The sequence below is a fragment of the Elephantulus edwardii genome, unplaced genomic scaffold (assembly GCF_000299155.1).
Source record: "Elephantulus edwardii isolate Elephantulus edwardi_28Jun2011 unplaced genomic scaffold, EleEdw1.0 scaffold00001, whole genome shotgun sequence".
Classification (NCBI taxonomy): Eukaryota; Metazoa; Chordata; class Mammalia; order Macroscelidea; family Macroscelididae; genus Elephantulus; species Elephantulus edwardii.
In genome coordinates, this window is record NW_006399751.1 from 43,084,251 (window position 1) to 43,094,697 (window position 10,447).

Consider the following 10,447-nt stretch of genomic DNA (forward strand, 5'->3'; position numbering starts at 1 on the left):
CTTCTTCCTAGTCTGTCTCAATGTGAATGTTCAGATTAAGAGAAGTATTAGACAGACCAGCAAGTTAAAGGTATATCCCTTCTTGCGGAGTTAACTTTAGTGTCAGTGTTGTCCCTGCCTTTCTCAAATGCACCTTTACGCACATTTCCTGCTTCACCATCCCAAAGGATATCCATCCACTTCTACCCCCTCCCTTCACATCTATCTCCCTTTCACCAGCCCTCCATCTAATAACTTATATACTTATATACACTGCACATACTCTGCCCTAACTGCAGAGGGGCCATGGCTCCTCAGTTTCCTGAATAACATTTTAAAGAAATTCATTGGAAAAATATTTTTCCTCTCTGCATGTTTTTAGGGAGCTCTGGTGGCCTAGTGACAAGAAACTGTGCTGCAATCCTGAAGGCATGCGGTTTGAGGCCACCAGCTGCTTCACAGGAGAAGGCTGGGCAGTCTCCTGTGTGATTAACGGCCTCTGAAAATGCGCCAGAGGGTCAGCCAAGGGTCGGTTCCAACTCTGTAGTACACAACAACAACATGTTTTTAACTACTACTTAGTTAAGTGAGCTGCCCAAAGGAAACTTTTTTCACTGAATTGTTTTAAAGCATTTCTGTAAGTGGAATAATATGTTTGTCAAATGTGTTTCATTGCTTGATGAGCTTTAATGAAAGATCTTAAACTGAGTTTAGAGTTTCAGTATCATTAAACTTATTTTTTGTATTTTTATTGGTATGCATATAATTATTCATGTCCATTGTACTTCATTCATGTACATAGTGGCTTGGTTTTTGTTGTTTTTGTGTTTCTCACTTTCCTTCATTGACATTGTTTCATACAATCATTCCCATATATTGTATATTATAAAAGTAACCACCATTGGACTATGCCAACCGTTAGCACATCTTTTCAGGTCCCTGCTGGATCTTTCCCATTTTTTTTCACCCCTTCTAACACCCCCACCACCACCACCAAATTGTGTGACTGTGATTTCCCCAGTATCATTTATTAGCAAAAGATTTTAGAGTTTCTCTAAAATTAATGAGATGTTACTGGTAAACCCATGTAAAACAAAGTTGTTGTGTTTTGGGGTTTGTTTTGTTTGTTGTTTTTTTTAAAGTGCACATTAGAAAATCAGTGTACCTGCGACTGACTTCTTCCAACCATACTTAAGTCATTGGGAAGTTAACTTTTATGAGAAGCCCGTGTAGCTTAGGCTAGGTAGCTTGATTTGCTTGTAGCAGTTGTATAGCGTTCACATTTGTCCGATGGTGTTAGATGAAATACTTCTTTTTATCAGTTGAAATGGAGAAATATTTATCAGCATCACACTTTGAACATCTTATGGTTCTGAGCCTTGACAGCCTGCGTTGTGAAATGCACTCATTCCACACGCTTGTCCTAAGGGCCACACTGAGCATATTGTGGCCTACAGGACATGCGTGTGCAATGAGTGCATTTCGTTAGTTACTAGGTAACTGACACTTTCTCTTAGGTTCCTAGTGCTGCTGTAACAGAAACAGCGCAAGTGAGTGGCTTTAACAAATTGATTTCTTCACAGTTTAGGAGACAAGAGGTCCAAATTTAGGGTGCCAATTCTAGGAGAAAGCTTTCTCTCTTGGCTCTAAAGGAAGGTCCTTTTCTCTGAGCTGAATAAATTGAGTTTAAAGTTTCAATATCATTGATTTCTACATTTCACAAAGGAGGACATCAAGGTTTAGAACCGCCACATGCTCAAAGTGTGACGTGTGATATTGATAAACATTTGTATCACCATTTCAGCTGACAAAAGGAAGTGTTTCGTGTAACCCCAATAAACAAATATGAGCTGTTCCTGAGCAGCCTTCACGTGGCTTGGCATCTCTTTCGTCTCTGCTTCTCTCATTTGCTTGTAATCTCTTAAATCACAAGAGATTGATTTAAGATGCTCTACACCAATATCATCTCATTAACAACAAAGGCAACCCATTCCAAAATGAGATTATACCCACAGGTAGAGCAGTTAGGATTTATAACACGGTTCGGGGTGCACCCTCAATCCATAATAACCTTGGAACAAGATCACTTCTAGCTCCCAAGGAACTTGGATCAATTTATCATAAACTAGAATTTTGTAGTTTTGTTCATTGAGCTTGATCCGGCGGCCTACAGGTCTTGGCGCTAGATGTTGACAGGAAGTTAGATAATGGTGTGAATGACTTGCTTGCTTTTGGTTAATGTGAGCCCACAATCACACTCTCACAATTCTCGTTAGTGCTTCTAAATTGACCTTGAGCATTCATCTGGCAACAGAGATGGAAAGGACTTCACGTCAACCCAGTGTGAGTTACTTCCTGTTAAGTGCCATCAAGTTGACTGACTCACAGGGACCCTATGAATGGCAGATCTGAACCTTGACCCATCCTGCACCGTCCTCACCCTTTGGGCAGCATGAAGAGTCCAGGTTCTGCCTCCATAGATTAACAGCACATTCCCCACCTCTGCTGAGGACCATGATGCTTGGGCTGCGGGTGCCGGGGCATCCTATGTGCTGCGTCACTCTTTGGTCAGTTTCTGTGCACAGTTGATCATACAGGAACAAGTGATCTCAACATGACACCTGATTCTCACCACTTAACCTAAAACAGACACATTTTCCGAATGTAAGAAAGGAAAGACGGACCTTGTTTGTTTTCTCAGGTTATATAGAGCCAGGAAATTAGGTCATAACTAAGACAAGCAAATCTACCATAGAAGTGCATCCAGCAATAATGGTGAGGGACCGGGCCCTGGGAAGGACATCATGCCTGGAAAGGTGGAGGGGTTGAGAAGGAAAGGAAGCCTTAAAGAGATGGATTGATATGGTGACTGCAGTAATGGGTTTAAACACAGTGGAGGTTGTGAAGATGATCGGATCAGGCAAGGTTTGGATCTGTTCTACTTGGAGTTGCTGGGTCAGAGGCCACTCAAAGGCACCTATGTAACAAGATACTAAGTCCCACCTACGGCCAGTAGTAGTAATTGTTGATGTTATGTGCCATTGAATCACCTGCAACTCACAGCAACCCTATGTATAACAGCTCAGAAGCCTGCCCTGTCCTGAACCAGTCTCACTGACTCTGACACAGCTATCCCCAATATGCCAGTTACTGTGTCAATCCGTCTTACCTGGGGTCTTCCTCTCCTGCACTGTTATTCTACCCTTCCAAGCATGGTGTGCCTCTCCAAGACTGGTACCTACTGGCAACATGCCCAAAGTATGTGAGATGGAGCTTCAAAAGCCTAGCCTCCAAGAAGAAGCTTGGTTTCACCCTCTCTAAGACAACCTCTAAGCAGTCCATTGCCTTTTCAAGATTCTTCTCCAGCACCACAACTCAAAGGCATCAATTCTTTTGTCATCCTTAGTCATTGTCCAGCTCTCTAATGCATAGCAAGTAATTGAGAAGACCATGACCTGGATCAGGCACACCTTAGTCTCTAGACTGACATTGTTGCTTCTCAGTTAACATTTATTAATAGAAGTTGTATCAGTGCTTTTATTACAGATTCTCAGCAAATAGTCATTTTTAAAGTAAAATCTTTCACTGCATATTACTGAGATCTTGATGTTCTCTCTATATCATCTATATCTATATATAAATAAAGATATGCTACCAAGGCAATGGTGGGGGGTTTTAATCTGCAGCCTTCAGGCCTGCTTTTAATTGTTTATGGTCAGACATTCTTCTAAGTGGTATAGCACTGGTCTGTCCATTTGCTGTACAGAGGTAACTCGTGGTTGCTGTAATACTAAACACTGTGACACTGATGTGTCAAATGTGATAATAATTACCCATGGTGGACAGTGTTTGGTGGAGCTCCCAGATTAAAACAAGCTTGGAAATAGGAGTGGTAGCATCTATGACTCAACAGCACTTAACAACATACATATACATATGTGTATACATATACAGAATTGGTGAAATATAATATCTTATGTGTGTGTATATATATATATAAAATCAAGACAGATAATGTGAAAAAGTTATGATACATCACCAAATATTGTAAAAGAAACCCTGATTTATGAGTTTTCCTGTTCTCTACTGAAGAGATATTTTAATCCAGTGCTGCAGTCATAACATTTCACAACGCAAATGTGCAATGCTTAGTCTTTATTGCTTATTCAACCAAACAGCACAAAGTAACACCAGGAGGCATAAGCACCATGTTGCTGACCCAGTTTTTGGATCCTTGGTAAATACTCGAAAGAGTTGGGGGTGGTTATTGTTTTTTCAAGTATAACCACAGTTATATTGCAGCCGGCAATATCAGCAAGTGAAGCTAGAAATCTTGAGATTGTTCTAACTCAGAATATAATTAAACCACCCATCTCCACTGTGGCAAGACACAATGGAGAAGAGGTAATGTTTTCAGGATTAAAATGGCTCAGTGGAGGAAATTAGCAAAATGGAGCTTTTTTAAAAAGCCATAAACTTGACTTGTACTTTTATAAAAAAAAATTTATTTTCATGGTATCAAGCATCGTGGTTGTTTGCACCACTGTGTAGCTATAGATACTTAGATTGGGCACAAGGCTGGTTGAGTCCATGTAAGAAAATCAAGGCCATCCAAGGCCAATATTTTAATTCCATTGTGTTTCCACATGAATAGACATCATCCTAAAGCAATTTGTGTCCTTACCAAGGAAAATGCATAGTGAGGAATAGTTAGCTCAAGAGGTTTTCGGGTTTGGTTTTGGTTTCAGTTGTAGTTGTATCCAACCGGAGAAAGCATTCGATAGGAGCATACGAAAGTTAAGTTCTCATACATTAGCACCAATGTTCCTGTCCTTAGTCTCTAGGATTTCATGAAGCTGTTGATTATACCAGGAAATTGCATTAACCATGTTGATACATGCCATCGAGTCAATTACCACTCATAGTAACCCTATGAACAATAACTCTGAACTCTGCCCTATCCTAAATCAATCTCACTGCGTCTGACACACTGCCCCATTGCCACAGTCATTGTGTCAATCCATCTCATCCAAGGTTTTCCTCTCCTGCACTGACCCTCTACAGTTGTAAATTTAAAGATTCTAGACCCTTATCCTATTGTTTTTCTGTGTCTCTGAAACGATTCATAGCAGGGTTTCAGAAGCTGTGAATGTCATAGGAGGAGATTGTCCAACTGGTGGATTTGAACCACGTGCCTTTGGATTGGCAGCACAGACCCTTAACCTTAGGTCACCTTTCATCCCACTAGTGGCTCACTTTTCTGACCACCCTGCCTTAGCCCAGTGCAGTATCCTTAAATGTTAGCATCCTTCAGAATCACATGGAGGACTTTATAAAAGAAAGTTTTCTGGGCCCTGGACCACAGTTTCTGATTTTGAAGGTCTCAAGTAGAACCCAAGAATTTGTTTTTCTAACAAAAGATTCTCTTTTTTTGGAATTGGCACCACACAGATCTTTTCCAGTCAGTTGTCGGGTTTGTGCCCTGGATCTCAAGGGCCTCATGACCACCTCCTGCTGCCCAGGGCTTTGCACAGAATGAGTGCACAGTAGTAGATGCTTGCCAGAGAAGGAAGCCCCTGGGAATGATGCTGAGAAAATAGAGGAAATCCCCATCTAGTACTTTCTTAATCTTCTCAGAAAGTCAGAAAAGACATCAGCAGGAAGGGCAATTTCCCTGTTGTTTCCACTCTGGAAACACCCTGGGTTTGCCCCAGATCTGGGAGACAGAACTAATTTATTGCCACAGAATTCCAGGATCCAATTGCTAAGAAACAGATAACCAAGAAAGGAGAGCAATTAGCCTCATAAAATTAAGGTAATTCAAATTACCAATGAGCATTTTAGCAGTGTTCCTTGACATGGTCTCATTAAAAATTACTTGTGATTAATATTAATTACAATGATTAAAGGGAAACATTTGTGAATACAGACTTGAACCCTTGTCATTCAGGTTGAGTATAACCAGGTAAAACATAGCTGCCAGGAAGAAACTTCATTCTATAATTTAGTGAGTTAAAAACAAAAACTATAGACAATAATTTAAAATCTGGACTAGACCTAAGATGTCCTCTGTCTCTCTGTGTCTGGTTTTCCTCGCTCTTTCTCTCCCCTAAGCCTATTGTTCTGGTCTGCTGCTAGTTTCTGATTGTATAGCTGTCCATCTGCAAAAGGAAGTCAGAGGTTTTTTATTCTGAAAAATATATACCACTTCAGATCTATGAACTTTAATAGTTTATGCCACACTTTTGATGTCTTTGAATTGTAATGTTTGGTGGAGAGTATTGCATATCCCACGGACTACCAAAAGAATAGACAAATCTGTCTTCAAGGAAGGGCAACCAGGGTGTTTCTTAGAGGCAAGAATGGAGAAGCTTCTCTCATATACTTTGAGCATGTTGTCAGGAGGGGCTGGATCTTGCCACAAGACATGCACATCATATTTGAAAATGTGAAGGGTCAGCCAAAGAGAGAAAGACCCTCGATGCAATAGATTGACCCAGTGATTTCAGCCAAGGACTTGAGGATGGTGGATATTGTGAGGATAGCAGGATCAGGCAAGATTTCAAACTGTTGTTCATAGGATCATTGTGAGTCATAGATGACTCAATGGCACCTAAAAACAACATATCCCATGAACCAATGTCCTTTCCTCTTGGTCAAGCTTTATAAAGAAGGGAAGGAAAGGGTTTGGTGAAGGTCCAGTTTGAATGAAGATTAATCATGAAACAAGCTCCACATCCTCTTGACCAGGCCACAGAGGGCCTTCAAAATGACCCGAGGAGAATATGACCTAGGACAGCAGCGGCATGAGATGGTGAGATGCTCAGCCTGCCACAGAAGGCCCCTCTTCCTCCTCCACTTTATACCTGCTCACACTCAAGCACAAGCGTTAATGAAGAAATCTGCAGGCCCCCTCAAGAATCCAGGGAATTCTTTTCTGCCTCGTATATTTCTTTATACCAGAAGCCTGGCCTAATCAAAGACAATACAAAAGGCAGAGCTGAGGTTGGTCTCAGCATGCCCACAGGATTTGACGTTATGGAGGAAAAACCTCAGGCTTGGAATTCAAAAACAAGACTTGCCTTTGTTGGGGTTTTTTGTTGGTTTTTTTTTTTAAACACTGCATTGTGGGAGGGTTGAAGAAAATGCTTGCCAGCAGCGGCTGGAACCACCACATGCCAGTCCTTTGACACCAAAAAATGACAGACTTTTATACCCAAGACCCCTTGCAAAGCTTTTCAGCTGTCAGCAGGAGGGGGCAGCAGGCGAGGATGGGGTTCAGGCAACTTCCCAAAGGGAAGGGGAGGCCTTCCGAAGCTCAGCAGGGAAGGGGAAGGTGGCCTTGTCATCCAGAGATTCAGTTCAGCTCCAGCTGCCATCAAGTCGACTGTGACTCAGGTCACCCCCATGTGTCACAGCAGATCTGTGCTCCATAGGACTTTCAACGGTTCATCTGTCATTAGATCCCCAGGTTTTCCTTCTGAGGGGTGTCTGGGCGGGCCCAACTCACCACTCTTTCCATTAGTAGCTGGACTGGTTAGCCACTTGCACTACCCAGCGACTCCCACACTTGGGTTAACAAAACCCCCAAACCCATTGCATTCAAATTCATTCTGACTCAGAGCAACTGTGTGGGACAGAGTGTAAGTGCCTCACAGGGCTCCAAGATGGTAATCTTTACAAGAGCAAGCTGCCTGCCACATCTCTCTCCATCCAAACAGCTGGTGGGTTTGCACAATCAATCTTTGGGTTAACAGTCAAGTGCTTAAGATATACTTGAAAGGAGTACACGTTCTGAAGATCAAAGGGAAAAAGGGCACAGAAAATCTTCAAAGGGGACATGATAGCTGTGCAAGGGAGTAAAGCCTTAAGAATCTATACGAGTTGTTAGCCAGTTGAAGTTGTTAACTTCAATTCTTGTGCTTATGAAGGGTCTGGTTTCCTTGTCAACAGTTGATCATTCTTTTGAATCCCATCAATTCATTCCACCCATCAGTCTGAAACCCCAAGTAGGCTGCAGGTGTCTTGCACTTCCAGTGGAAGATGGCTGGTCTAAGAGTCACCTGCCTGCCACTGATTGTCAGGAAGAGCTGGTCCTCTGTCCCCAGGTTAGACTGGTGTCCAGGAGAACAGAGCCTCAGCCCAGCAAGTCCACAGCTGGTGAGGTCACTGCCGTGGGTGGCATCACCTGGTCACCACGTGTTTGCCAGGACTGCTGGGAATGGGAGCCACATCCCTGCTCACAAATGGGTGGGTGACCTGGCACGGATGCGTGGTCACAGCAGAATCTGGTTGCCATGGGGATGCAAGGCTTTCTGCTCAAGCTGTTCAAGAGACAAATTTTCTATCATGTGTATGCAAATGCACTGCAGTATTTTAGTTTTTTAATTCTTTTCCTTTTTTCAAATAGCACCCAAGGTGGGTTCATACATTAAAAGAAGAATTACAAAAGGACATTTCCCAAGGACAGCTCTTGGGCAGTCAGCTGGAGTTTAGCCTTGGCTTCCTTGGCTTAGATGTGTAAGAAGAGAATGAGGTTACATTCAGCAAGCACCAGGCTCCCCACGTCAGGGTAGCTTGTACTGCTGCAAGTAGGCTAGTCCAAGGATGTGAGGAGCTCCAGTGACAGATCCAGGATAATCTTTTCTTCTCTTCTTAAGTCTTGAAAAAAGAAATTTCACCTGCTTCTGTCTTTTCTGCCATTTAGTGAATGATTCCACAGCCTAATCTGTCTCCCCTAGCACACAGAAATAATTCTGTAAGCCCCTGAGGGTTTGTTCATGGAGCCCTGGTGGCATACTGTGTTGTGTGCTGGACTGTTAACAGAAAGGTTGACAGTCCGAGTTTGCCAGTCTCGAATTAATAGCCGTGGTTTTGGTTTTGGACCTTGTTCTGAAGTATTCAAGGGTTTTATATCTAATAAACATAATTGCATTTATTTTAGTGGGGGTGAGGGTGATGGTTGTTAAGTAGTAAAATTATTGCCTAACCAAAACATTAAGGGTCTAAACTCACTAGCTATCCCAAGGAAGAAAGACTAGACATTCTGCCTCTATAAAGATTTATTATTTTGGAAATGGCATTTAAAGTTCTTCTCGGTCCTATAGGGCCACTATGTACCAGAAGAACTGACATGATAGCAGTGGGGCTTTTGTGGGTGCCCTACTCTGGCCAACGCATCTCAAGTGCAGTCACCACCTGCCTGTCCCTGGAAGCTTATGTGTTGCTATGAATCTGGAGAGGTCTTAGCAGAGTGTCCAGATAGACATGAATGAGGAAGAAAGACCTGGAGATCAACTTTCCATGATCAATGAAAATCTTACAGATCGTAACAGTCCAGTCTGTAACCAGTGGTGGAGATGGCCTGGGCCTGGACAGGGCTCTGTTTTATTGTGCCTGAGGGTCAATAATTAATAAGGGCAGTGACTCAGTAGCAGGGAACAGCAATTGACTTTCTCACTCTTTGCTATTTTTCTCCAAGTGTTAGTATGCCTGCTTCTATTTTCTGTTGTTCATTGAGCGACTCCACGGTGTGTCTCGAGTGTTTGATGATTAGGCTTAGACTAACAACAGGATGGGAGTAGAGTGACAAACCCACTTTACTGGTTTTCCAAATCCTCCGGAGTTCCCCTGTCCTTCCAGGAGTGAGTGCTGGCTTCCCCTACCTCCCACCCCAGGAGAGCTAGGTGTCCGCCAAGCCGCCTCTTCAGGAGGCCCACAACACTCCACGACTCCTTGCTACCTTCCCTTACATTCTTCATTCCAACCCTTCTTCTGTGTCTACTCATCCATATCTTAGCACAAGTTGATCCAGACCACACCAGCCTTCACTGAGCTCACTACCCTCTGAACTCCCATGCTACCTTGAGTTCCCGTGCTCTGATGTTCCCACTGTTATTCCTAATGTATCTTTGTAAGGAAAGACATTCTTGCTCAGATCCCTTCAGTATGAGCTAAACTCACACTAGACCTTGGTTTCAAGGGAGGTTCCTTATTCATTCGTGATCCTGATCGTAGAGTTGGGCAAAGATGCTGGAGATCTCAGAAAGAAAGAATCCCTGGGTTAAGAAAGATGGGGGTGCTGGTGATTCAGTGGTAGTTCAGTGGTAGAATTGTCATCTCCATGTGAAAGAAAGAGGTTAGATGACCCCTGAATGCACCTCAGGACCTACTGTCACTCACTCCACGTCGGTGGAGACTCATGTGAGGCTGTGATGCTCAGTAAGTTTCAGTAGAGCCTCCAGGCTCATGAACTTGGATGAAGGGCTGGTGACATGCGTCGGCACATCAACCCGGGAAAGCCCTGCGGGCTCAGAAGTCCTGTCCACTCCCCATCATGAGGGTGGCCCAGGGCCACAGCTCTGTCTCATTTTATGTGGCATCACTGTGAGTTCAGGGCCTGACCAGATGTTGGCTCCCAACAGAGGAGAAATGAAAGGGCTGTTTCCAGACATGGAGGCCAAAGAAA